At 47.1% G+C, this 24,404-nt stretch overlaps 1 pseudogene across 1 annotated transcript in view; it reads right to left on the bottom strand.

Moving 5' to 3' along the window:
* The window catches only part of Ppp4r1l-ps (protein phosphatase 4, regulatory subunit 1-like, pseudogene), an 80,220-nt pseudogene that overhangs the window by 35,748 nt on the left and 20,068 nt on the right, over positions 1–24,404 (bottom strand). Inside the window, exon 3 of the transcript NR_027957.1 lies at positions 416–1,356. The product of NR_027957.1 is annotated as a protein phosphatase 4, regulatory subunit 1-like, pseudogene (transcript). The remainder of the gene's footprint in view (positions 1–415; positions 1,357–24,404) is intronic.

Raw genomic sequence — 24,404 nt, forward strand, 5'->3', positions numbered from 1 at the left:
TGAAGATGGGGCACTGTGCACACTGGGCAAGTGCTCTGCCTCTCACCTGCACCCCCAGCTCCGCATTTCTTAGAGAGCCATGCTAATGCATTGACAGTTGAGGTAAGAGGTGTCTGGGAAGGTTTCCTCTGTGATGGAGTCCGTCTAGGTGCGATAAATGCCACTGACAGGACAAGTGTTAATGAAGGCCCATGGACACAGTTGTTATACTCTGTCTACTGGCGTGTCTCAATGCATCCATAATGGAAAGGAGGAGAGAACTTTCTTCATTGGAAGGAATACGGTCTGCTTCTCCCACTGGATAAGAAGACCTGCTTCAGGCAGTTAACTCCACCAAGGCACCAACTCTGCTGTTACGTTAGGTAAAAGCAGGAGGGAATCTGCTAATGAGATCTTAAGGCAGCAGTGCTCGCACCTGGTTGTCTGGATCCTCAAGGTACCGAGCTCCACCAGGCAGGATGTACTGGGAGGAGGGATCTGCCCCATCAGCTCAGTCGGCACAGTGGGCTCTACGGCAATAGGACAGAGAGAGTTCTAGTAAGAATAAGCCAAGCATCTGACATGGTATATACTAATGGTTTCTAGCTTTTCTTACTAAAATACTTCATCAAGAAAATTAGACAAATGCAGTTTAAAAATCATTTCCCATTTAGAGTATTTATGCTACAGACAGGCTTAAAAAGCTAGTAAGCCACACAGCAACATAAAACATAAAAGGAAGAGAGGATGACAGCTCTATTATAACAAGCCATATACAAATGGAGAAAGGACCAAGAAGTCTACACGCTGGGCCAGCGTCCAAAAGCCATTACAGCTAATGGCTTCTCTGCCAGACCTATGGGTTGTGCTTATTTAAATTCCAGCCGGGATGTATACATTATAAATAATTCTTTCACAAATGCACTCCCCCACAATCCACGCATCCCAATTATTTCTAAGGCAAAGCATTAAACAAAAGAGCGTTCCAGCTCCAGTACAGCACATTAAATTTAACACAAATATATAATTGCCGCAGCACTGTAAATGGTGATTCATTTATGAAGAGAATCCATTCAAAGCCTCAAAACATCCACTTGGGCCTTTTTAAAAGCACCGTGTCACATCCATATGAATATTTTAAACTAATATGGGAGCTATATGGAAGGCTTCTTTTTCTCTCTTCAGCTAAAATGATCAAATTCTAAGGCCTCAGATTTCTGGAACTTTCTGAAGCAGCTCATCAGTCATCCTGTGTGCAGAGAATGGGGTGCAGGCAGGGCAGCTGTCAGTCATCCTCCTCATCTTTACTGTGTGGCAGGCAGGGGGTGGGGAGACAGGCGACGTCAGAATGTCTGCTGCGCTGCAGCCTGCTTCCTTCTAGAATAGCAATCATAGAGAGGCAGAAAGAGCAAGAAAAATCAAGATCAGTCGACAGAGATCACGGGTGAGAAGAACGAATGACTGGGATTGTTCTGATCCAAAGGATATCTTCTGATTGGGTACTTCTTAACAACCAGCACTTTAGCAAAACTCAAGAAATACAAAAGGCCTAACTGCCAGGGCAAATAGCCTCTGTCACATTAGTCATCCTGATGTTCCAAAAGGGACATTAGTCATTCTGATGTTCCAAAAAGGACAATTTGAGTCATTCTGAAGTAAGACGTCTGTTCTTATGACAAAAATCCATCTACAGTCACACACAGCCCAAAGCTCACTGATTAATATAAAGTCTTTAAATTTTAGCTAGGACTTGTAGTATATATTTTTAAAGAAATGTACAAGTTAAAAAAGAACTGAAAAGCCTGCATCCTCTGAAAGTCGGACAGCTCCCTCCAGGACTGCTAGGATGTCCTCATCAGTGTGGCTCAAGACATCCAGTAGTCCTCTGGCAACATCTGACTCTGGAGACAGAAAGAGCCCCACAGTTGGTTACCTGACAGGTGCTGACTACAGGATGCTATGTTGTAGGTACTGTGCTAGAAGCAAGAGGGTCATGGAGCAAAGGAAAGCCAGCCATGTCCATCTAAGAGGACAGAGACAACCACGGGCCATCAGAGATGGCTGCTCTAATGCCAATCAAAGCCCTCTAGGAATTGGGACTTTATCTCACAACCCAGCATCCAGAGTAAACTCGACACAGGAAAGCCCTTACCCACCTGTGCTTACTGGTTCTTCAGGCCCACACAGACTTCGGAGGGAACCCTGAGTGGGTGTAGGATGGGGAGACCCAGAGGGTACTTGCTGGTCCTCTCAAGGTTTGGAGAATGAGGAACTACATTGAGGGAATTGCTTTATATCAGGCCCATTCCCTGAATCTCCTATGATTACTCTTCTACCTTCAATAGAATTGACCTTAAACAGGATGGACCCACAAAACCTGTTCTGAGGGAGCACGGACAACTACAGGAAGGCTTGGTCAAGACAACAATGGCGAAGGGCAAGCCAGTAGCAGCAATTATCTAAGGAAAGGAACATTGTCCCTGGGCCCTAGGACAGGCAGGAGAGCAGGGAGGTCTGCAGCTGAGCGACACACCGACCCAGGAGGTTTTCCACAGACAGCAGGCAGCACAGTGCCACATGCCAAACACAAGAGGCTCTCACCATGGGCTGTAAGATGAGACTGCTACTGAAGGCAAAGGACATGTGCCATCAGCATCTCAGCCACCAGCAAGGAACCAAGACCCCTTTTGACCCCAGAGCAGGGAACCCGAGAGCAGGCAGGCCTTTCAGAGAGCAGGACTACAAGTCCAGGAAGCTGATGTAAACTACTCAACACAAGGAGTCGCAAACAAATGCCTTACTAAATATTTTTTAAAAGATTTGGACTATAAGAAATTATTAAAGAAACCCGCCAGCCAGGAAGAAAATGACACCAACAGAAATCCAAATTTATATAAATGAATGAAAATCAGCAGAAATGATGCTCACATGTAAAGATTAATCTCATTATTTAAGCCTCTTTAAGAAACAACTATTCTATAAAACTGATAATGACTTGTGGCTTTCTAGCACATAAATGTACACATGCGTATACATGTATATATAAAAAGGAAGATAAAACAGCAGAGAGACCAGGAGACGATAATGAAGGCATACTAATATAATTATACTACACTGTGATGTGGGAAAATATCACTAATAAGTCAAACCCTGAGACACTGCTAAAATAGCAAAACAACAAATTATAACTAATAAACTATTAAGACAAACTGAATTCATAAAAAATTCCATTAAACCAAGAAAAGGCCGATAAAGACCCAAAGAGAAAAGAGTTCTAACAAATGAACTCAAGCAGCAGGATGTCAGCTTTTGCACCAGTGAACACACACAACACAAATGCTCCAAACAGTCCAGCTAAGATGCCAAGACCCAACAATATACTGCTGACAAGAAACACACTCTAATACACACACATACATTTAAAGTGGAAAACTAATAGGAGTCACAGAAAGCTAGGGTGGGTAGCTCAAAGTCAGACAGAGAACATCACCAGGGATAAAGTCATTTCACAGTGATAAAGGGGTGAACTTATAAAGAAGATATAGTAATCCTAAATGTCTATGTACTAAATAACACACTTTCAAGCTACAGAGTAAAAATCAATAAAACTACAAGGAGAAATAGATAAAAGTCATGGTGGGAGTCTGGAAATAGGCCTATGCATACATCACCAATGAGTTTTTACAAAGGTCAACAGAGAAAAAACAGCCTTTTCAAAAGTGATGCTGGAGTGAACAGACCCTGAGAACTCATGACCTAACTTCCATCTCGTACCATGCACAGAGTTAATACAAAACAGATTAGAAGGCTAATGTTGAGCACATCACCAGTTCTTGAAAAGAAAAGGAATCCAGATGGAAAAGCCAGTGTGAGCTTTGCTTAGCAATAATTTTGAAGCCTTGAAGCCTCAAAATACAAAATTTGTATTACTACCCTTTTTAAGAAAATAAATTTTAAAATGTCATTAAAGTGAGAAACTCTTTCCCCAAATGACAGCACCAAGTAGGGAGGGGGAGACAAGCCTCAAATGGGAGAAAACACCTCACAAAGAGGATGTACACCCATCCATCAAACTCCTCACAAACAGCATAAGCGATGCTATTCCAACTGAAGAAAATCAGAAATTAACCTGAACCATTATCAGTTACCAAGTAGGTGGACAAGATGAAGACATGATGTGTTCTACGACTCAGGAGAGCCTTGGAAACAGGCTAAGTAAACACCATGAACCACTGGATTACACTGCTATGCACAGTGTAGAGAGGAAAACGGGCTCCTGGCTACTTAGGGTAGAGGACTGAGGCCACGTGAGCTGACGTGCCTCATGGCAATGGAATTTCTTTAAGAGGTGGGAAGAAAATTTCAAAAGTCCTTGCAGAATGTTCCACAATGATGTGACTATGCTAAAATCTATCCACCAGAAATCTGAAAGTTGTAAACTGTATGGTATGTGTAATGACACTACACCAGTAAGCTCTACAACATGTGTAATAGTGCTATACTGGTAAACTGTACATTATGTTATATGTAATGGACATTATACTGAACTGTATGGTATATATGCTCTTAGTCATTGTTCTATTGCTGTGAAGAGACACCATGACCAAGACAAGCTTTTATAAAGCTTATCAAAGAAGACTGGCTTATAGTTTCGGAGGTTTAGTCCATTATCACCACGGTAGGGAATATGGCAGTGTACATGGCACAGGAATGTTGGATGGCTGAGGGCTACATCCTGGTCCATAGTTCAGGAAAGAGGCTGAGCCTTCTGTGGGTTTTCTGAAACCTTAAAAGCCCACCCCTGGTGACCTCTCTTCAACAAGGCCACACCTCTTCCACCTCCTAATCCTTGTAATCCTTTGAAACAGTTCCACTTCCTGATGACCAAGCATAAAAGTACATAAGTATATGAGAGTACAGGGGCTGGTTTTACTCAAACCGCCACACATAGGTAATAGACATTCTAGCGTAGGTTTGATGAGGCTCTCCTCTGCTTCTCTCCTAGCCTGGCCACTCCCGTTGCTCATGCTGTGTACTGCAAGCACATGACTCAGCGGTGTTTGCTGCCTCTCTATCTGCTCCTTGCTATTTGGGTCCATGCTTTTGTTTACTAGCGCGTAAATGAAAAGAATCACTGAGACAAAAGTCAGGTAACTGTAGGTCATTGTTGGCACCACCCAGAACATGTAAACTCAATCCGAATAAGATCATTAGACTTTAGCATTCACCATGATAGCGTATTGCCTATTTATTGATTGATTCAATCACAGGGGAAGTCTCCATATCACAAGTCTTAGAAACAGAGACTATGAGCACCCTGACACACACCATCTAAACCGTATGAGTGAAGGCGCGCTGACACCGCTGAGTCTGGACTACACTCCCCAAAGTTCCATGACCACAACTAATTATGAGGAAGCAGCAGGCAGAGCCACTTGGGGAGACAGACTATGAAATACCTCAGCACTCTTCCTCAAAAATCATCAGATATGTAGAACAAGGCTAGACCAAGAAGCTATCAAGGATTTAAGGAGACAAAAGAGACTCAACAGCTAACTGCTGACATGGTAACTTGGGTGGGTGGAAGCCCAGCTCAAAGGAAAGATTCCAGTGGACAGCCACGGCGTGTATGCTAGTGAACCACTGTGGAGCACTGCTGGAGTTAGTGCCTCAGCTTTCTGTGCTTGCTACACACAAGCACACAATCCATAGCTGACGTAAGCGTCAGAGCAGAAGTCTTGTCCTCAGCACAGTTCCACCTGGTCATTCTTTGCCTTGGGGCTGTCCTGTACATCCCAGGGTACTTAGCAGCAGCCCTGGTTCATATCCACTAGGTGTCAGTAGTATTCCCTGACCCCCAAGATGTGGCACCCAGAAATGTCTCTGACCTGGTCTAGGAGCAGAAGTATCCCTGGGTGAGGGCCACTGCACCAGGAGGAGCTGGGCACAAACTGTAAGAGAACTCTTTATATACATCAGTGACTTTTCCATCACTGTAATAAATATATGATGGACACAACTGAAGAAGGCAAGGGTTACTGTGACCCACAGTGTGAGTCTTGGTGGCTAGATCATAAGGCAGCAAGTCACACTGCATCCACAGTCGGTAGAGGAGAGCACCGACACCCAGCTCAGTGTCTTGTGTATGCTCAGTGTGGGACCACAGCCCATAGAACAGTGTTGCATACACTTAGAATGGGTCTTCCTGCCTCAGGAAATCAACCTGGTCTAAGAAGTCCTTCACAGATACGCCCACAGGTTTGTCTCCTAAATTCTGTCAAGCTGACCATCAAAAATAATCCTTACACTCTAATACATCAGCAACTCTTCTATAAACCTAAAATTATCTCAAAATCAAAAGCTAAAAGGCAAAACATAATGATGAAAAAAAAATTGGCAGCCACAGCAGACAGCACTCAGACCATGGTGACAATGGCACGTGCCAGGGAGGACTTGAACACAGGAGGCGCAGACAGCATCCACCGGTGATTCGGAAAACAGCCTCTCAGGGAGGGAACTAAACCCTCACCATTCGACCCAGCAATTTCACTTTTAGGTGTTCAGCCAAATGAGATGAAGACACAGCTACACACAGAGACTCTAAAGTGTATAAACAAGCATCATGCATGAAAAAGTCTGGTCCATTTGCTGATGAACACAAGTTCAGAGCATACAGTGTTCAGAAAGGGTCTCAAAGTACTGACAGAGAGAAAAAGATTCCTAATCTGTACCCCTAGTTCCAGGGAAATGAACTAAGAAAACACCAGGAAGCAGGTCAGAGGCTGCGGGGACCCAGGAGCAGGGCATGGGGTGCCAAACCATGACGGTCAAACATGGGGACATGGGGACTTGTCAGGAAACAGAGATGCTCAAGCTACTGTAGTGATGGGTGCAGAACAGGTCCCACGGGGAGGCTGGTGACAAGCAACTTGCATGCTGTGCACAGATCAACAGGGGAAGCTGTTTTAGACAGAGGCCACCAGACAAGGCAGGAGCACACCCGACAGATGCCCTGTGCACAAGGAGAGCCAACCAAAGTAGATCCACATACTCCAATTTTTAAGAAAGTAAGACTACAAGTTGAGGATTCAAAGTGAAGTCCTCTGGCCCAGTTCAACACAGGAAGAAATCTGTTAGTACAAGCTGTCCGAAGAAACGGACACCACCCTGGGGATGAAAGGTTGAGATCTGGCAGCCAGGAAGCTTGAGAAACAGACAGACACTGCCGGGAGAGACTGATTGCTTTCCCTGGACCTCATTCATGCAGCCTCCCCGGGGAAATCAGGCAACTAAGATCCCCAATCTGCTGCCCCAGCCATAGAATGATGGGCAAATCTGCATCTCGCCTCAAGTGGGCACAAGGGACCTGCCCTCTTAAGGAAAGGGAAGAAGAGAGAAGAGAGACCCCGGAGCAGTCCAGCCTACACAGAATACAGATGGGAAGGGCTATAGGCAGACAACTGGTCCTGGGCCAATGCTTTCAAGAATCTGGCATGCGCTGGGAGAACATTGTGGATGAACCAAGCCAAAAGTGCAGGCCTCTCAGCAGCTCCTCAGCTAGCAAGGCGAGCAAACGAGGAGGAAGGCCATGCCTTCTGGAAAGACTGTAACTGCCAAACCGTCAACCCAAGTGCTCAGTGAGATGGAGCAGCAGGTGCCTAGCACCCAAGGGCACTAGATAAGTAGAAAGCAATCAGCAAGATGATTGATTTAACAAGCCACAATGACAGCAGCATTGATGCCACTGATCTAACAGGGGGTGTCCAGCTTTCTGATGCCGGGGTAGAATATTGTCGATTAACATGGAAGGCCGCAATTATAGCTATTCTGGGGCACACTGGGCCTGAGGACCACTGGCTGGACTTGCCTAATCAAATTAAGAAGTAGAGATGAGTGAACTGTATCAAAAGGCAAGATGTATCCATACACCTTCCATAGTAAATATAGCTGGAATTTTGAAACATATAGGTTCAAGTGTATACATATAAATGCCATGCAAAATTAAAAGAAAGCTGGATTGCATGAATTAATACCAGACAATGTGAGTGAGCTTCAGAAAGCAGGATGAAAATGCTAGACAACAAGTAAAAGAGGCAACTTGTCAAAAGAAGACACAATGCTAGCAGGGTACACACCTCCACAAAAGAACGTGAGAATAGACAACAGCAACTGCAGCTGAGGATGGGAGCACCGTCCTCTCAGCAGCAGCCCACGGGAGCACAGGAAAGTAAGAGGCAAGGCTGTGGGCAGCTCGGTGGATGACGTTAAAAGTAAGAGGGCTGTGGGCGGGTCAGAAGGCAAAGGTGCTTGCAACCAAGCCTGGTCACTGGGGACCCGGGAGAAAGAAAAGAGCCATTCCTTCAAGTTGTCCTCTGTGCACTGTGGCATTCAAGCACCCACCCACAAATGCGCACCAGCAAATCAGCTTAATACACTAAGGAAATAAATTAACATGGAAGACCTGCACAATGCTTCCAACCAAATTAACCCAATTGATACAAGTGTTTAAGATACTCTCCCCCAAATACTGGCACACAACATTCGTTCTAGACAGAACACACTGAAACATAAATAAGTAAATTTTTAAAAATAAATAAAAAATAAAGAACTGTAAAATGTTGGTTCTTTGACCACAAACAAAATAAATCAAAGCAGGAACAGTAGAGAGATATTTGAAAATTGTTTATGTATTTGGCAATGGCAGCATGGATTTGTGAGTACTGACTGGTCAGCAAAGGGTATTAGGAGTGCCTGCTGCTGATGGGGGGGGGGGGGGGGGGGCTCACTGCCTGCTGCTGTTGCTGGGCGGGCTCACTGCCTGCTGCTGTTGCTTGGCAATGGGTGGGCTCACTGCTTGTTCAGCACGCTGCACAGTAAGTTCAAGGCTAGCCTGGGATACCTGATACTACATGTCAAAACAAAAATTAAAACATACTACAAACATGCTTCATGCTCACTTGTGGGTAAACCACACAAAGACTCTATTAAAAAAAAACAATCTAAAGAGAAACTTACTCACTACTCAGGAGGCACTAGGGTTTGTGTGTAAACTATCCCCAGAAGTTGTGTATGTGGTGTGTGGTCACTAGATTGAGGTACTATTCAGAGTGGAACCATTAGGTGGAGAGGCCTAGTGGAAAGAAGTTTAAGGCTTCGGGAACAGGCCCTGGAATGAGTTGGTGAGAAACCAGTCCCTTCCTGTCTGTCTTTCTTGTCTGACCCCCATAAGGTATATGGCTTTGCCCCTGTCTCCTCCATCATTTATCTGTCTTACACCAGGCCCCAAAGCAGTGGATCTGCCTGAGCATGGACAGAAACCTCTAATACCACAAGCACAAACACATCTTATCTTTCCATGGATACGTCCTCAGCATCTGTCACCGAGGAAAGCTGGCTGACTAAAGAACAAACTGTACAAGGTAAAAGTGTAGATGTCACCAAAGGAAGGAAAAATGATAATCTTCTCTATGGAGAAAGCACACAGGTTTTATTGGGACATAAAACCTAAATAAATAGAAAGGCAGGCCACATTTATAGATTGGATTCTCAATATTATAAAGATGACAAGGTCCTCCAAATTGACAAACTGATGCTGTGTTTTGCCTTATTTTGTTAGGACTTGATGTGTTGGATTTAAAATCTATATGGGAGTCTAAAGGACAGAAATGAGCAGAGGCACCAGCTGAGCAGGGCTCTAACTGTCAGGAAACAGGAAATCATGGTGCACAGCCACAGCAGGAGGCTGGCTCCAGTGGAAAACGTGACACCACTAACTGCAGTGAAGTGTATGGCACGTGCAGGCGGGCTATGCAGTGAGGTAAGTACTCTGCAAAGCCAGCAACGTCCACTCAAGGAGGAGGCCCACACTCATTATCCACCCGGTACACAGTGTCCACAGGAGAACTGTAGCCAACTGTAGCTCAACTCCTCAAGCCTCCTACCCAGTCAACGGGCAAAGGCCAGTGCCCTCCAAGAACAGCATCAAAAGAGGCACAGCCACACGGAGCACCAGCCCAAAAGCCACTGTCTCTATGTAACTTCATGAATTTAAACTTAGAAAAAAATTAAAACTGTAAGGTAGATACTTGGGGCTAAAACTTGGCAGAAGGGTAAGAATGTGTTTCACATGAAAACCCAGCTCAGCGATGAGAGCCTGGTGGGGCGGAAGCCGTGGAGAGGAATGAGGAGCTCTGGGAGCACGTGTGCAGGACATGACCACCAAGGATGCTGGCCTCGTAAAACTGCTTCAACTCGGCGTCTATGCGTTTCCCCACCTTCTATGTATCGCATCTCACAGTGCAAGCAAGCTGTGAGATTTGTTTCTAATTTTCTGTGGATAAATATTGTGCTTGCAGATATGCACGTGCACCGTACATGACTGGTGCCTGCCGAGGCGTCGGATCCGGCAGCGATGTTCTTAACTGATGAGCCAGATATCCAGCCCCACAACCTAAGATGGTTTAAAGAAGGGTTTGCTTTTATTTTTGTTTTTGATTTTTTGGGACAGGGTTTCTTGACATAGCCTCGGCTGTCCTGGAACTCACTCTGTAGACCAGACTGGCCTCGAACTCAGATCCACCTGCCTCTGCTTTCCAGGTGCTGAGATTAAATGTGTGCACTACCACACCCACCCTTAAAGACGGTTTTTAAAGAGATTTTAGTAGAACATAAAAACAAAAAACCACCTAGCAATCTCAAAAAAAGTCAAAGAAGCATGATACAGGCTGATTTTACAAAACAAATGACCTACATACTTCAACAATGTCAAAACCAACCTTGGATCTGTAAGGTTGAGTTGGAAGGTTTCAAACGAAGAGAAAAGAAAGTAATCTTCAGGAGAGGTGGAGAGAGACCTGGGCCCAAATGGGCACTACAGGAGTGCAAAGCTTAAGTGGAGGCCATGTTGCTGGGCTACATCCTGGACAGGAAGACAACCCCATGGCATCACTGGGGCAACCTTTATTAAATCTCTATACTAGGCAACAGTATCAGCTGGGCAAGGGGGCACCGCTAAGCTCAGCACTTGGGAGGAAGGATCAGATGGCGCTCTGTGCATTAGAGGCCAGCCTACACTACAGAGTGAGTTCCAGGCTAGCCAGGGTTACACAGTAAAACCCTACCTCAAAAAACAAACCTAAAATAAATAAATGACGGACAAGATTGTAGCAGCTGAATTTCCCAGGAGTCACTGTGGCACTGTGAGTTTAGGGGTGTGACAATGAGAGGCCTCTTCGCAGGAAAATGCCGCTGAAGCAATCCTGGGCAGAGTGGTGTGAGGTCAGAGGTCAAGGAAAACTCACAGACTTAAGGACACAGAGAATGTGAAGGGGGCAAGGCAAAGTGCAGGCTGCAGGAGGATTGAAGCAGAGGGCATGAGGATTCTTACTGCTATTCTTTAAATAACCTCTCTCTCTCTCTCTCTCTCTCTCTCTCTCTGTGTGTGTGTGTGTGTGTGTGTGTGTGTGTGTGTGTGTGTATGCGTGTGTGCATGAGAAAGAGCTTAATTTAAAAATCATCTCTTGGCTGGAGAGATGGCTCAGTGGTTAAGAGCACCGACTGATCTTCCTAAGGTCCTGAGTTCAAATCCCAGCAACTACATGGTGGCTCACAACCACACGTAATGAGATCTGACACCCACTTCTGATGTTTGTAAAGACAGCTATAGTGTAGTTATATATAATACATAAATAAATCTTTAATAAATAAATAAATTAAAAAGACGGTGGTGGCACACGCCTTTAATCCCAGCACTTGGGAGGCAGAGGCAGGTGGGTTTCTGAGTTCAAGGCCAGCCTGGTCTACAAAGTGAGTTCCAGGATAGCCAGGGCTATACAAAAAACCCTGTCTCGAAAAAAAACAAAACAAAAAACAAAAACAAAACAAAAACAAAAAAACATCTCTTGGCAAACTATAGAAACACGAATTTCCTACTTAAAATGTAAAGTAAGGGTACAGCACACATTAAATCCCAGCCCTGGGGAAGGAGCTGTGTAGAGGCAAGAGAATCTCTGAGTTGAAGGCTAGCCTGGTCTACAGAGTGAGTTCTAGGACTGCCAGGGCTGTACAGAGAAACCCTGTCTTGAAAAAGAAAAACAAAACAACAAAAAGTAAGGAATGAAGAAACAAAACCATATTTTTCACAAATATCAGTACAGTACATAGAAATCCAAGAGACTCCACAGAAATGCAGTGAAGCTATAATCAATGCAGTATCAATAAAAGGAAACAAGAGCTTAAAGTTGATCTCATTCTCATTTACCACTGTCAGCCAGAGTCTAAGAAATGAAGTTGCCATGAAGGCAGACACCTAGGAGAGAGGCCTCCAGGGCTACAGAGCAGGACTGTGTCAAGGCCTCCCGGGCTACAGAGCAGGACTGTGTCGAGGCCTCCCGGGCTACAGAGCAGGACTGTCTCTCAATAAAAGTTAATAAATGGTAGTGACAAGATGGACTAAATAGCTGGAATTAAACCTGACAGTCAGGACTCTGTAGCAGGCTGTAGCTTCATAGCTGTTTTGTTGTGTTTGCATACAAGAGTTACAAGCACACACACACACATGCACACACGTGAGTGCATATATAGAGAAAGTAAAGGAAAACTTACAACACAAACAGAAGGGTAGAAGAACTGCTGGTTTACCTGTTTTCTAGGAACTGCTAAGCTCCTGCAAAGCGGGTGTGAGAACAAAACAGTGAGGAAGCCAAGGCCACCCTGATACGCTGAGTAGCGAGCCTTGCACTGTGTGATGTCACATCTTTGATGATTTAGTTATGGTACTGCAGATCCTCGTAGTGACAGGTACATCAGAGTCTATGAGGACATGCGTCTGAACAAAGTGGCAGCACAGGGCAGAGAGGACAATGCTCCATCTCACAGGTGTCCAGACAGCAGCCATGACTCCAGGTAGACTGGAGACCCAAATGTGAAATGTGAAATTTGGAAAAACAGCAGCAGAGAATAGCAAAGGTCTTGAGCCTATCACACATTTCTTTTGTTGCTTCTTGAGACAAGGTTCTCAGAAGCAGCCCAGCCTATCCTTAAACTTGGTATTGCCCTGCCTCAGGTGCAGAGAGAGGGTGTGAATGAGCCATCTTGACCAGTGCAAACACTGCTTTTACATGACCTGATGCAAGACAAGCACTAGCCGGGAAAGGTGAAGCAAACAAGCTGTGAACCATATGAAGGTGAAGAGTGAGGGTCACCATTTCCCTGTTTCTGAGACGGGAGGACACTGGGCTCTCCCAGTGCTATGACTTACAGGGTAAGGGTTGGGACTGTGCTTGACACAGACCGTCATTCTGTGAAGAACAAGCAAGTGGACAGTAAGGACAGACTCTGGGGAGCCCGCTGGCTCTCTCAAGAGTAGGGTGGCCAAGGAAGATGGAGAGGATAAGAAATGAGCTAAGGTCTGTTGCTGGTTGTTGCTACTCTGAGGGTTCTTTTTCCCACTCTTTATTCCTCCAGTTTCACCCTGTCATAAGGTAGGAAAGGAAGATGGATACAGGGAAGAGGGAGATAGAGATCCCTGAATCTAATATACCATAGCAAACCCCCTGAAAGGCCAACCTCACCTCGCAAGGCCCTAGCATTTATATAACCTCTGAAAAGTTCCCAGAATTCCAAATGTCATACAATCACAGAAACAAAAAACAAGTATTCTTATAATATTTTTGTTTTGTTTTGTTTTGTTTTGTTTTAAAGAAACCAAAACCACAGAATTCTAACTCCTAAGGTTTGTAAGAGAAGGAAAGGACCAGTGTGCCAGATGCAGATTCAGGGACAAAGGCACTCGTGAGCTAGTGGGGACAGAGGATGGGAAGTGAAGGGGCCAGGGGCAGTGGAAATGGGCAGACAGGAGGGACAGAGATGAGGGTGTGCAGGTTCAGGGGAGTCTGGGCAGCCGCAGTTCCTCAGTCCTTCAAGAACCAAGTCAAGGTCATTGTTAAAAACAAGATAGACTGTACTGGGTCAGCCCTGCTACAGAGCCACAGGGGACTAGGGCAGGACCAGGGTGACAATCAAGCCCGCAGCTGAACCTGGAAGTCCACAGTCCAGCTGTGGTGTGCTATGCCCTATGGTATTCATGGGACAGGAAGCCCTCGGCACCATTTCTTCCTTTACTCTCTATAACAAAAGCAATGAATGCACAAGCGGGATGTGGCTCTGAGAAAGAGCATGCGAAGCATACACAAGGCTTTAAACTTGATTCCAAGCTCCACCAGAGTAACAAAAATAAGGGGGAAAGAAAGCCTAGGAAGACAGGACTCTGCCGACACAATCAGGGTGTCCTGGAGACAACTGCAGCCCACCTTACCCATGAGTCCCCTGGAGCCTGCCATAGCAACAGGAGGCGAGCAGTGCGAGGACGCTGCTTACCAGCTGAAGAAGACGTTCTCCATGAACACATGCTTTTCCAAGTGAGTGCGCAGGGCCAGGTTATCGTGGCCAGAGATGTTCAAAGGAGCCATGACCTTCCCACAGTCTGTACCACAATTTTCAAATCCATTTAGACAGGAAGAGGACACACTCTAAAACTGTGCCATCAATAGTGATGGGCCACACTGAGGAAGACATGCCCTGTGGCTGGGCTGTCCAGTGCAAGTTCCTAGAAGCCGTTCACAAGTGAGCGAGCAGCTATGGAACTACAAAGAAGGGTGACAGGGACCAGTATCACAAAGGAAAAAGGCTCCCATCAATATGCATGGCAAGCACTCATCTCTCTGGGGAGTATGTACCTCTCCCCTAATATGCTGGAAAGTTGGGTAAGAAGCATTCTCACTCTGCCGGCACATATCCAACATCTTGGACACCCTAAATCCTGTTTGTCTTCGGTGCTCACAGGACTTCATGTACTCCTGGTACCAAATCCCACCCATCCACATCCCGGCCTAGCAACACTCGAGAAGGTTCCTCCCACAGGTCCCTTAGTCCATCTAGGATGCACTGAGGTGGCTGAGCTGGGGCTTGGGCCCTGGAGCCAATGCACCTGGAGTAGAAGCAGTCTCATGAAGACCTCAGATTAGCTGTGTGATCAGAGTGTCACTCTCTGTACTTCACACCCTGATGTAAACCTACCTTGTGCCATCAGAGTGGTGGGACACATGAGTTCTTCACATGTAGACCTGTGAGACCTGCTCTCTAATCCTGTGACCTGGCGAACCCTGACCATTGGTTTCCACTGTTTCTGCACCCCATCCCTTGATCTGTGAGCTTTGATCTGCACCATGGCTAGCTCTCTCATCTCCAAGATGTTCTGCAGATGTTCCTCTTCTCCTCTGTCCTGGGCTTTTAGGTTGTGGCTAGCTGGTTGTGGCTAGCTGGCATCTCTGCCCAGCATCTCCCATGTCAAAGGCTCCAGAGGCACCGATGTGGCTGACCTACAGTTCAGCTCTCTGCATAGTGCAGCAAGGCCTTCGGCAATAGATGCTCCCTTGGGCAGGCCTCTAAGCACTCACTACTGACTTCTGTGTGCCCAGCACAGTGCCTGGTGTGCAGGAGATGGTGCATAATCACATGATGAGCAAACTCACTCTATAACCATGCATCTCTCTAAGGAAACTTTTAACCACCAAATTAACATAATCTTTCCATAAGATCTTTCTATAAAACATACACTGAAGACTTATCACTACAAGACTACTCTCTGGGACTGGTGAAAGTAAGAAAAGTTGCTAGGTAGTCATAACAATTAAAGTAATAGGGGGTGAGGAAATGGCTCAGTCAGTAAAGTGCTTGCTGCCCAAGCAGAGGAACCTGAGTTTAATCCCCAGGACCCATACAAAAGCCAGGCATGATGGAGAATAAGGCAATCCCAAGGCTACGGAGACAGAAGGCAAAGCCCTGGGGCTCCAGAGCTAGCCAGTCTATGCTGCTTGTAGAGGACTAAGCCAATGAGGGCTCATGTACCAAAAAAAGGTGGACATCTACTGAGGAATGACATCCACAGCAGACCTTTGGCCTCCACAGGCATGTGCACACAGACTTATGCACACAGACATACATATGTATTCATGTGCTCTCGCACACACAAATCAAATGCTGTCAGTTTTTAAGCGCCTGTGATGGGCCAGGGGAATGGCAGTACCTAGCAGGTGTGGCCCTATTTTTCCTTTTGTCTTTTAAGACAAGGTCTGTTACAGAATTCCATACCACAAATGGCCCCGGCTGTGAGCTGTAAGCTCCAGGGAGCTGCCTGCATCTCCCACACATGAGGGCTATAGACACATATGGCCGTTCCTGTGGTCTTCTTGGGTACTGAGGATCCACACTCAGGCTCTCATGTTTGTGTGGCTGGCACTACTGAGCCACCTCCTCAGCCCTTGTTAGTCTTTGTAATGTTTTCTTTATTCTTGAGAATTTCATATAGCTATACAAAAATATGACATCTATCCATCTTTTTCTCCTTTACTCCCAACATGCCCGCTGTCTAACTTCATGTCTTCTTTACTGTGATAACCCACCGAGTCCAGCTAGTCCCTCCCCATGTGAAGGGCTAGCCACTGGAGCATGGGAAACTTACCACTGACCACAATTCAAAAAAAATTCTTCTCCCCCAGCAACTGTTCATTGCCAATAACTCCTCAAAGGGGGTGGGCCCTGGGGGTCTTCTACCTGTCTACACCGGGGTTCTGGCTGGCTGTGGGCCCTGGGGGTCTTCTACCTGTCTACACCGGGGTTCTGGCTGGCTGTGGGCCCTGGGGGTCTTCTACCTGTCTACACCGGGGTTCTGGCTGGCTGTGGGCCCTGGGGATCTTCTACCTGTCTACACCGGGATTCTGGCTGGCTTGATCTTCTGTGGAAGTGAGCAGAGCTGCTGTTAGCCCACAGTGCCACAGCCATGCTGTGCCCAGATGACAGCACTTGCAGTGCTCTGCCCTCCTCCAGCTCACACATCCTTTCTGTCTCCTCCTCCTCAGCATTCTCTGAGCCTTGGTGGAGGATGCATCATTTAGCAGCCCTTCTTGCTATTGTCCAACAGCCATGCACCTGGCTTACCCCAGTCAGAAGTGGGAGCACACACACTTGTTCTCACAGTCATCTCTGTGCACTGTGCTCCCAAGCCTGGCAGTCAGCTGTCCTCTTTACTTGGGTTAAATAGCTTAGTGGAATACTGTGCAAACTGACATGTGACTGTTGGAAGAAAGCTATAAACCTGAACATGCACGCTTCAGAGGGTCAGGGAAGACTAGAGTTCAGTGGCCAAGTTAGGTGTGGATAAAACAAGTGAAAATGAGGATTTACATTCATGGCTTGGTATTTTTATAATAGTTCATTTATTATTATTATTTATTATTATTATTAGTGCAGGGGTCAGGCATGCATACGGAGGTCAAAGGGCAACCAGTAAGGGTTGGTTCTCTCCTTCTACCTTTCAACTCAGATCTTTAGACCATGCAATACCTGCTTTTGCTATGGCGCCAACTCTGCATCCCTGCACTCCTGTCTTTAGGCACAAATCTTGGCCCTTAGGAGAACTGAGTCTGAAAAGGTAAGTGAGGCCTCCTGGGTGGGTATTGTCTAAGAAGTCCCAGTGCCTAGACCAGGCCTTGGTGCAGACTGTGACAGCAGCCTACAAACATGCATTTAATGTACAACACCGCACTGTTAAAATTTTCTGCTAGGGGCTGGAGAGATGGCTCAGTGGTTAAGGGCATTCGCTACTCTTCCAAAGGATCCATGTTCAAATCCCAGCACCCACATGGCAGTTCACAGGTGTATGTAATCCAGTTCCAGGGGATCTGATACCCTCACACAGACATAGTAGGAGGCAGAACACCAATGCAAATAAAACTAAAAAAAAAAAACAAAACAACAACAACAACAACAACAACAACAAACATCTGCTAGAGGGCTGGAAAAATGGCGTAGCAGGTTAAAGGAAGCACTGCTCCTGTTGAGGTGAGAGTCTGAGTTCCAGCATCCACATCGGGCAGGTTACAACCACCTGTTAGCCCAGCTCCAAAGCAATCAGATGCCTCTGGCCTCTGTAGGCGTCTGCATTCACATGCATGCACACTTGCCCCAACACACTGCATTCACATGCATGCACACTTGCCCCAACACACTGCATTCACACGCATACACACTTGCCCCAACACACTGCATTCACACGCATACACACTTGCCCCCAACACACACACATACACACACACACACAATTTTAACAAGTAAAACATAACAGCATTTTTTAAATCCTCACTCTAGCTGACTGCCTATCATGCAGCCATCTTGTCTCACTCCTGCTGGAGAAGAGGGAGCTACTGGAAGGGTAAGATATGCAGGAAGGACCTGGATTTGAAACCCAATTATCAAGAGGACTCTCACTGTTTCAAAAAGAGCTTTGTGTACAACAAAGAAAAAGACACAGCAGAGCCCTCCTGGCCCCCAGCCCCTGCTGAACCTTTCTATTCTGACCAAAAAGAATAAAGATGAAGAAACAAGCCGGCCGAGGCCTCCCAGAGGCTAGTTTTGGCAAGAGACCTGCCTCCCTGGCTAGTTCTGGGAAGGTCAAGGGCACCTGATCTGGAGGTGTCGATGGGGGCCCCCGCTGCACTCTGCACTGAAGCTCAGATGTCTGTGCCAGCCACACTGCAGGTGTCGATGCCCCCGCTGCACTCTGCACTGAAGCTCAGATGTCTGTGCCAGCCACACTGCAGGTGTCGATGCCCCCGCTGCACTCTGCACTGAAGCTCAGATGTCTGTGCCAGCCACACTGCGGGTGTCGATGCCCCCGCTGCACTCTGCACTGAAGCTCAGATGTCTGTGCCGGCCACGCTGCGGGTGTCGATGCCCCCGCTGCACTCTGCACTGAAGCTCAGATGTCTGTGCCGGCCACGCTGCGGGTGTCGATGCCCCCGCTGCACTCTGCACTGAAGCTCAGATGTCTGTGCCAGCCACACTGCGGGTGTCGATGCCCCCGCTGCACTCTGCACTGAAGCTCAGATGTCTGTGCCAGCCACACTGCAGGTGTCGATGCCCCCGCTGCACTCTGCACTGAAACTCAGATGTCTGTGCCAGCCACGCTGCGGGTGTCGATGCCCCCGCTGCACTCTGCACTGAAGCTCAGATGTCTGTGCCAGCCACACTGCGGGTGTCGATGCCCCCGCTGCACTCTGCACTGAAACTCAGATGTCTGTGCCAGCCACGCTGCGGGTGTCGATGCCCCCGCTGCACTCTGCACTGAAGCTCAGATGTCTGTGCCAGCCACACTGCGGGTGTGAAGAGGCGGAAGAGTACCACTTGGCAGAGAGGGAGCCATGGCCAACTGAGTGGCTGAGTGTACAAGAGATGGCTAGCCGTGGCCCGCACGTTCACTTTTCCCTCAAGCACTGGACACAATCTCCTCAACTCTTTTAGTTAGAAATTAGAGCTTATTAAAAGTTTAAGCTGCCTGAGGGAATTTTAATAAAGTATACATTTGTGCGTGCACACATGCGTCCGTGTTTGGTGTCTTCCTCAACTGCTTTTCCACCTTAGTTTTTAGGGCAGGGTTTCCTGCTGAAGCTGGAGTTCACTGATCCAACGAGAACAGCCGGCCGGCGAGGCCCAGGGGTCCTCCTGTCTCTGCATACAGGGCTCCGGGGTTACGGGCAAGGGGAGCCACACCTTGCTTTTAAGTGGGTGCAGGGGATCCGATTAAAGTCCTCACGCTCACTGGAGACACACTATGTAATTTGGTTTATCTTCTGAGGTCCAAGTAGTGTGCATTAGCTGTGTGTGTGTGTGTGTGTGTGTGTGTGTGTGTGTGTGTATGTATGTGCGGGTGTGGGGTGGGGGATATTAAAATGCCATTTCTCTGCAGGATCACTGGCTAGCCAAGTAGCTCCACATGATCAAGTCCCTCCCGGGGGTCTAGAAACTGCAGCCCTCAGCCCACATGAGTGGGAGCGGCCGTGGATCTGACAAGTACACAGAGCTCACACCTGAGCCCTGGGGCTCTTTCAGGGCTTTGGAACCCAGAGACTGAGCTGCAGGCACAAGGAGAACCTTACATGCATGAGCCCTTGAGACCCATCTATGGTTCTTGGGCAGAGAACTTGCCATTTTCATACTCCGCAAGAAAAACTTTCATCAGAAAACTAAAGAACTTGACAGTCAGTCCTCAGAAGAGCTGTCACTGCAGAACACTAATGACCCCACTGCAGAGACATATAACAGGGAATAAAAGCTACAGGTCACACGATATTGAATAATTAACCCATATTGAGTACCTCCTACGATGCAGCAACTAACCACACACACTCGTCTGTTGTTCAGTTTAAAATGTTCTAATGTTCGTATTATTTTTTTGAAAACTTCATACAATGTATTTTGATCCTATCTCTCCCCCTCTTCCAGGTGATCCCTCTTTCTTATTCACTTCATGTTGTCTCTCTGTCTATGAGTCTGTGGGTCTGTCTGTCTTTAAACTCATCAAGTGTGGTTTGTGTTGGCTGACTGCTCCTGGGAGTGAGGTCACTATACAAGAGTTACAAATACCACTGAAAAAAATACTTTTCCTCTCCAACAAACAATGCCTGTCAACAGCTCCTCAGCTAGGGGTAGGACTTCGCATTCCCCTAACTCCCCCATGCTGGTGCTTCTTCAGGTCCTGCTGCATTCATAGTGAAACAGCCCTGCTGTGTGCCATCCCTGCTGTCCTCCATCTCTGCCGACCTCCATCCCTGCTGTCCTCAATCTCTGCTTGTCCTCCATCTCTGTCCTCCATCTCTGCTGACCTCCATCTCTGTCTCCATCTCTGTCCTCCATCTCTGTTGTCCTCCATCCCTGCTGTCCTCCATCTCTGTCTCCATCCCTGTTGTCCTCCATCTCTGCCGTCCTCCATCTCTGTCTGTCTCCATCCCTGTTGTCCTCCATCTCTGCCATCCTCCATCCCTGCCGTCCTCCATCTCTGCCGTCCTCCATCTCTGTTGTCCTCCATCTCTGTCTTCCATCTCTGCTGTCCTCCATCCCTGCCGTCCTCCATCTCTGCCGTCCTCCATCTCTGTTGTCCTCCATCTCTGTCTTCCATCTCTGCTGTCCTCCATCCCTGCTGTCCTCCATCTCTGTCTTCCATCTCTGTCTTCCATCTCTGCTGTCCTCCATCTCTGTTGTCCTCCATCTCTGTCCTCCATCTCTGCTGTCCTCTATCCCTGCTGTCCTCCATCTCTGTCTTCCATCTCTGCTGTCTTCCATCTCTGCTGTCCTCCATCTCTATCTTCCATCTCTGCTGTCCTCCATCCCTGCTGTCCTCCATCTCTGTCTTCCATCTCTGTCTTCCATCTCTGCTGTCCTCCATCTCTGTTGTCCTCCATCTCTGTCCTCCATCTCTGCTGTCCTCCATCTCTGTTGTCCTCCATCTCTGTCCTCCATCCCTGCTGTCCTCCATCTCTGTCTTCCATCTCTGTCTTCCATCTCTGCTGTCCTCCATCTCTGTTGTCCTCCATCTCTGTCCTCCATCTCTGCTGTCCTCCATCTCTGTTGTCCTCCATCTCTGCTGTCCTCCATCTCTGTTGTCCTCCATCTCTGCTGTCCTCCATCCCTGCTGTCCTCTATCTCTGTCCTCCATCTCTGCTGTCCTCCATCTCTGTCTTCCATCTCTGCTGTCCTCCATCCCTGCTGTCCTCCATCTCTGTCTTCCATCTCTGTCTTCCATCTCTGCTGTCCTCCATCTCTGTTGTCCTCCATCTCTGTCCTCCATCTCTGCTGTCCTCTATCCCTGCTGTCCTCCATCTCTGTCTTCCATCTCTGCTGTCTTCCATCTCTGCTGTCCTCCATCTCTATCTTCCATCTCTGCTGTCCTCCATCCCTGCTGTCCTCCATCTCTGTCTTCCATCTCTGTCTTCCATCTCTGCTGTCCTCCATCTCTGTTGTCCTCCATCTCTGTCCTCCATCCCTGCTGTCCTCCATCTCTGTCTTCCATCTCTGTCTTCCATCTCTGCTGTCCTCCATCTCTGTTGTCCTCCATCTCTGTCCTCCATCTCTGCTGTCCTCCATCTCTGTTGTCCTCCATCTCTGTCCTCCATCTCTGCTGTCCTCCATCTCTGTTGTCCTCCATCTCTGCTGTCCTCCATCTCTGTTGTCCTCCATCTCTGTCCTCCATCTCTGCTGTCCTCCATCTCTGTCCTCCATCTCTGCTGTCTTCCATCTCTGCTGTCCTCCATCTCTGTCTTCCATCTCTGCTGTCCTCCATCCCTGCTGTCCTCCATCTCTGTCTTCCATCTCTGTCTTCCATCTCTGCTGTCCTCCATCTCTGTTGTCCTCCATCTCTGTCTTCCATCTCTGTCCTCCATCTCTGTTGTCCTCCATCTCTGTCCTCCATCTCTGCTGTCTTCCATCTCTGTCTTCCATCTCTGTTGTCCTCCATCTCTGCCATCCTCCATATCTGCTGCCCTCCATCTCTGCCGTCCTCCATATCTGTTGTCCTCCATCTCTGCTGTCCTCCATCTCTGTCTTCCATCTCTGTCCTCCATCTCTGCTGTCCTCCATCCCTGCTGTCCTCCATCTCTGTCTTCCATCTCTGCTGCCCTCCATCTCTGCTCTCCTTCATCTCTGACTCCTATACTCTTTCCATTCCAAGTTCCATATAGATCCCAGGGCCTTGAGGGGAGGGTCTGACAGAGATGGGCGGGGCACTCTCTTATGCCCTGCACTTGACCATTTGTGGGTCTTCAGGTAAATTACTGCAAGAAGCAGCTTCTCTGAGGAGGGTTGAGTAAGGCGCTGATCTATGGGTACCGCAATATTTCAGCAACAGCCACTTTACTGCTATGTTCCTTTAAGAAAATGATCACAGTAGGTTTTCCTGGAGCCCATGACATTTCTAGTCTCAGGTTCTTGACAGTGTCGGGTATAGGTTCCATCTCATGGAGCAGGTCATAAATCCCACCAAAACACGGTCCAATCCCCCCAACCACTTGCATCAGCATGCATACCTGGCAGGCAGGTCATTATTGTATGTCTTGGGACTAACAGCTGGGTGAGACTGGAGACAAATTTTCCTCCTCCAATACTGTACACAGTACCTTCCAGTACGTAAACACCAGCCAGTAGGGAGGAGGCTTCCAGATGAGTAGCAGCTAATGTCTCCACATCCTGTGACTCAAGTATCTGCTGTCTTCAGCACCAGGATCTGAAGTTGAGTGCTGAAGCAGGCAGTCAAAGCACTGGCAACAGCAGTAATGTATGGGAAGGGGCTTATGGAATCCCATCACCAACAACTCAAAAATAGGGAACTGCGTCCTGGTACTGAAGCTTTCATTTCCTGCTCCTCGTTATAAATTAACTCCATTTTAGCTCTATTCATATATGTACATATTTTAGGAACTTTCCGAAATAGTAGGTTTCTATATGGCTTTTTAAAAAGGTCTTTAGACAACACAAAATCCTTCAATGTCCAGAACGCAAAAGAATATTATCAAGCTTGAAAAGACGCCAAGCTGATAATAACCAGAAAAAAGAATAAGCAGAAGTTGCCCAGAGGCGATGGAATTAATAGAAAATTCTCTTTAAGCATCAGTTAAAAGAATGTTTAAAATATATATATTCCATATAACCCATGAAAAGCTGAAATACAAATAAGATCCCAGTGCATATCTAAGTGAGAAATATACAACAGAAAACAAAAGATAAAGGGAAATAAGGTAACAGTCAGAGGACTGGGAAAGTGGAGGACACAAAAGATACAGCAAGAGGCTACAGAGATGGCCCAGGGGTTAGAGCAGGGCTGCAGAGCCAGCTCACTGGTTAGTGCACTACCTGTCCTTCGGGAAGACTAGAGTTGGAGTCCCAGCACCCACATGGAAGCTCACAACTGCCTGTAACTCCAGTTCCAAGGAATCCAACCCTTTCTTCTGGCCTCATAGACACCAGACACACAGTTCACAGGCACATATGCAGGCAAAACATCCATATACATAAAATAATAAAATTTAAAAATTAATGCAGGAAACTGTCCAAAATAAAGAAGAAAAAAAGAAGAAGAAGAAATGGTGAGAAATAAGATACATGGCGATGCAATGCGTGTGGGAGGGGAGACGAGGTGGGGCCTATAGGAAGGCTAGGAAAAGAAAGGCCACAGTGTGGTCTGAGGAGAGCTACAAGCCTACAGACTCAGAAACTCAAACAGTCCTGCTCTGTGCAAAATGGCACAAAGGTGTATGGCAGCAGGGGCATGCCACATGCCACGTTCAATGGTCAAAACCCAGTGACCAAAGTACCCTTCTTGACCGTGCTTGAAGTGGGATGGGGGAGAGGTGACATCAAAGTATAGAAGTGGATAGAAAAGCAGACCTCTCACCAAAGAAAAAGAAAAGGAAATTGGGAAGACATGGCTACAGAGCTGAGAAAGAGGCTGTGCCTGGAGTCACAGCTTTCAAAAGTTAAAGTAGCGTTGGCATCTAAAGAGTTTTAGACTCTTTTGAATCTGCGTGTGCCTGTTAGCAGCA

Source organism: Mus musculus, chromosome 2 (genome assembly GCF_000001635.26).
Source record: "Mus musculus strain C57BL/6J chromosome 2, GRCm38.p6 C57BL/6J".
Taxonomy (NCBI): domain Eukaryota; kingdom Metazoa; phylum Chordata; class Mammalia; order Rodentia; family Muridae; genus Mus; species Mus musculus.